The sequence below is a fragment of the Alligator sinensis genome, unplaced genomic scaffold (assembly GCF_000455745.1).
Source record: "Alligator sinensis unplaced genomic scaffold, ASM45574v1 scaffold986_1, whole genome shotgun sequence".
In the NCBI taxonomy this organism is placed as follows: domain Eukaryota; kingdom Metazoa; phylum Chordata; order Crocodylia; family Alligatoridae; genus Alligator; species Alligator sinensis.
In genome coordinates this window covers 113,619-118,436 of record NW_005843398.1, presented here as the reverse complement: position 1 = coordinate 118,436, position 4,818 = coordinate 113,619, and the positions used below count along the sequence as shown (strand labels likewise).

General features: G+C 50.2%; 1 pseudogene; it reads right to left on the bottom strand.

Annotated features, from left to right (window-relative positions):
- Nucleotides 1-2,712, bottom strand: part of LOC106723243 — an 11,771-nt pseudogene extending 9,059 nt beyond the window's left edge.
- Nucleotides 2,713-4,818: the final 2,106 nt, after the last annotated feature.

Here is a 4,818-nt window from a genome sequence, read left to right as displayed (position 1 = left end):
CTGCCAGCCTGGCCTCAGCCCTGGGCTTTATAAGGGCCGGGCCCTGCCTCCTACAGGCAGCTGGCTCTCCTTAGTTGCCCCGGCAACCCGCAGCCGTGCTCGTTACACTGGCAACCCTCAGCTGGGCTCGTTATGTCCTGCCAAGGCTCTCTCTCTCTCTCTCCCTGGCAGTTTCCACTCCCTAGTTGCAGAGCACTGAGGTGCCCTGCGACACACCTCCCCCCTTAAGATCTAACTCACAGAGGTAGATCTTCATTCCATCCTAATTAGGTTGGACTCGGCGGCTCTTCTTGGCCTTTCTTCCGGCACCTGGCGTTTTCCATACAACTGGTGGAGGTTTTAAGGCGCCTCCTCCTCGCCTTTTCCGCAGGGCGCACCGTGTGGGATTTCTCGGGAGTTACCTCACCGCAGGTAGTCCCCCCACACTAGCCATCCCTGGTAGGGTGCTACTCAGGCCTCTCTCTCATTCTCTTTCACCGCCTTAACCCTGTGGAGCCAAAGCCTCCTCTCTCTTGCTGGGAGAGCTGCTTTCTGCTACCTGGGGTGTCTCACCCCTTTTTCTCCGTCTGTGTCCCAGGTCTCCTCTTCTTTGTTTTCTATGCCATACCTCCCTCCTTTCCTTGGCTTCCTGCCAATCCTGGAGCTTACCCCAAAGCTCCCACTGCACCTTAAGTGCATGCCGGGCATCTTCCACCCTCCAAAACTCTATTTTCCCCTGGCCAGTCGATCTTCCACCGGGCCCTGTATATATTTTTACCCATGCTACCCATCTGACTCTGGTTTCTACTGTTTTCCTTAGGGTCCACCATCTGACTTGCTGTGGGAGATTATTAATATAAACGTATGGTCGTCTTTCTCCCTTTTGTCTTGTCTCCCACTGAGCTACTTTAGTCATAGATGGACCTTCTACCTTTTTATTTGGACCTGCCATCTGGGTTTGACGTGGTCCCTTCTGCTGCACCGAGCTGGGTAGCTCCGCTCTAGGGTAGAGCTTGGGATGCATCTCTCCTCCCCCCTTAGCTTCCTTGGGGTTCCAGTTTCTCTGGTCCTCTTCAGGCCTCTGGACTCTTCTCTTACCAGGAGATTCTATCGCCTTCTCCCCTATAGAAGCCGCACCTTGTCTGCTATACGCCCGAATCTGAGCCATCTCCGGCCCCTGGCCTTTCTGTTTTGTCTGACCCGTCTTCCAGGTGTGAACAAGGTTGTTTGGATCACTGCTCTCCTCTCTCTTATGACTCAGCTCACTCCCTTGTCCCTTTGCCACCTTTCCCTGCTCTAGTTTCTTCTGTTGCTTTTGTTTTGGTGCTGCCAATCTTCCAGCATCACCCCCACTAGCAACTTTTTCCAGCTTTTCCAGGAGGTCACTCATCTTGGTAGTGTATTGGACCACCCACTGACTCCATCTCTGATTTAGACTCTCCATGACTGCAGCGGTGATCTCTTCTTTCAACCTCGTGGGGTTCACCCCTAAGAGTGCCTCCATCTTTGCATTCTTTTCTTGCTGCTCAGGTTCCTTTCCTTCTCTAAGGATCTCTAAACTTTTCATTCTAGGTGGCTCCTGACTCTTGTCCTCTTTCAGGAGCATGGGCTGCACCGCCTTTAGCATTTTCTCTGCATCTATTAAAATCTCTTTCAGGCCTTTAAGCTCCTGAAGGTGCTCCTCATATCCTACCTTGATCCTGGAGGCATGTCCCTTCAACTGACTGCTTATTGTAGCTAGTCTTTTGTGAGGTATCTGAGCGGTCTGTACTGGCTGTTGTGCCACCCTCTCTTGCAATGCCAGTTCCCTGGCCATGCTTTTTTTAAATAGAGTTTTTAGGGTCTGGATCTCTTCCCCCTTTTGGTCCTGGCCCTTTTCTGCTTCTTGCAACCGAGCCGGCAATTCTACACCCTCCTTGGTGCTGGCTCCCATCTCCATTAGCAGGGACTGTCTCTGTTCCTGGAACATTTTAATCTCTTCCTCTAAGGCCTGTACCTCTTGTCTCGAGGTTTGCATAAGGCCTGTACCTGCTGTCTTGAGGTTTGCATCTGCTGCCGTAGCTGCTCCCTCTCAGTGTCGGTTGCTGCCTCTTTAGCCGGACTCTCTTCTAGAAGGGCTTTAAGGTGCTGTACCTGGTCTTCCAGGCAGTCATTTCCCGCTTCTGCGGTCTGCAGCTGGGACCGCAACCTATCATGCTCTGCCACTTTGTCCTCCAGGTCGGTTTTAAGGGCCCGTATCTGTTCTTCGCAGAGGTCGTTTTCCACTGCCCCTTTTTTCAACTGGGCCCGTAACTCTTCAGTCTCTCTCAGCCTGGTCTCTAACTCTTTCTCTCCCCTTTGCCACTGGGCCTGCAGCTTTATGTGCTCCTCTGTTTTGGCTTTTATCTCAGCCTCAAGGAACTGCTTCTGTGCTTCTAAAGCCTCCTGACTGGCCATATATTCTTTCACTCTCTCCATCTCTCTTATTATCACTTTCCTGGTTTCTTCTACCTGGGTATGATTCTCTGCCAGCTTCTCTCTAAGCTCTTCAACCAAGCATTCAGCCTGGTCACATCTCTCCCGCCAGATTTCCCCATTCTCACGCATGGTCTCTATCTGCTCCGCTTGGTCACGGATTTCTTCCTGGAGGGCTGCTATGAGGTTCTTGGATACCTCTAGCCGTTGTCTCGTTTCTTTTTGTTCCCCCGTTTGGCTTATATCAGGCTCTGGGGACTTCCTCACCCATGCCGCCATCACTTTCTGCAACTCTCGGAGTTTCTCCTCTCGCTGTCTACTTCTCTTAGTCTCCTCTGCCACGAGCCGTTCTATTGCTCAGGTCTTCTCTGCCTCTGCTGCCAATAGGCACCTAATCTCTTTGGAGCCTTCCTTCTTTCCGGGTTGTCCCCGCAGTTCTAAAGTGGCCACTTTGGCCTCAGCTTGCTCTTTTTGTGATTGAGCTATCTCTAGCTCCCATTCTACTCGTTCAATATTTTCTTCCAGCTCGCTCACCCGTAACAGCCAGGTAAAATTCTCTTGCCTGAGGCTTTCTATATCATCTATTCCTGCCATGACTCTACTTTCGTCTTAGACTAACCCCAACGTCTTCCCTCTTATGTCTTTTAACAGGCAGTCTTTCCTTTGATCTGAGCTTGCCTTCTCAAGCCCCCAATTTCACTGCCTTGTCCTTCTGTATATCCTGTCCTAGCCCTAAGGTTCGTTCCCTTCCTCTCAGGGACACGGGTTCTTTCCCCGTGCATGGCCTTTGCTTCCCGGCCAATGCATCAGTGTCACGGCAGGGTCCTTCAGGAGGGCTGTGATCTCCTTGGGTCCGCCAGGAGGGCTGTGGTCTTCCTACGGCCCCCTTACCGTGCCAAGTAGGCCCAAGGGCACCCTCGATTCTCGCCCGCCCTGTCTTGCTGGTAAATATAATAGGGAGACTGCCTTGCGTCTCCTTGGGCACGTCAACTCCTGGACCCCTCGTGGGTCTTATCCTGCACCCATGGGTGCCTTGGGGCACCCTAGCCTTATGGGCTACGCGTGGCTCCTACCAACCCCTAATACCATGCCCCAAGCCTCCCTGATGGGATAGACGTATGTCTCTTTACCTATATACTGCCCATCTCTCAGGCCTCCTCTACGTGCTCTCGCCCACTCTCTGGGCCTCCTCTGCTGAACTGCCCTCTCTTGGACTCTCTGAGCCCACTCGGGGCCGCCCTGTAATGTTGCCCCTTTCTGGGGCCTTCTTTTCATCTTTTCAACTTCCTATGCTGGATGTGTGTCCCAGGTGTTTCTCTTGTTCCTCTTCTGTTCAGCTGATTTTTCATTCCTCAACATCATGGCATATGACCGGTACATTGCCATCTGCAAGCCACTGCATTATGAGATAATAGTGCAGGTCCGGCAGAAAGCCTTCTCCACCTGCATTCCTCGTCTGATTGTGGTCCCAGAAGCCCTAACAAGAGAGATGGGGATAAGTCACCTTCCTGCAGCATCAGTTCTTCCAAAGCAGTGAAATTCACTGTCATCTGCAGAGAAAAAATGGTTTGGATCTACTTCTGTCAGGTCAGTCTTGACGTGGAGAGACAGCTCCTACTAAGATAGTTTAGCTTGTGAAGGTTTGGCAGTGGCAGGAAAAAGGGAAATTAAACAGATTAGTAGAAAGAAAATAAGCAAAGACTCCTGGCGCTGGAGGATGAGATCACAAGCTGAGAAAAAACTTCACATTAATTTGTATAATAAACTTACAGCAATATTGTTGGTTGGTAAGAAGAGGGATTAGTGTGGAAATTAGATAGATCAGTAGAGGGAAAATCATGCAACATTCTTTGTGAAGTTTTTCTCAGTTTAAGATAGATCCTCCAGATTCTTTGCTTAAGTTTTTAATTTCAATTAAATGCATTTGATTGGCAAGAAGGGTGGTGTATGGGGTATTTAAGAACCTGAAAATGACATTCAACTGGAAAGCTCTCAGCATTTTAATAGCAAGATATTCAAAATTCTTCAGCTGGTCAAAGGATAAAAGAAAAGAAAGAAAAGAAAACAGTTCCCTTATAGATTCATAGATTCATAGATGTTAGGGTCGGAAGGGACCTCAATAGATCATCGAGTCCGACCCCCTGCATAAGCAGCAAAGAGTGCTGGGTCTAGATGACCCCAGCTAGATACTCATCTAACCTCCTCTTGAAGACCCCCAGGGTAGGGGAAAGCACCACCTCCCTTGGGAGCCCGTTCCAGACCTTGGTCACTCTAACTGTGAAGAAGTTCTTCCTAATGTCCAGTCTAAATCTGCTCTCTGCTAGCTTGTGGCCATTATTTCTTGTAACCCCCGGGGGCGCCTTGGTGAATAAAACCTCACCAATT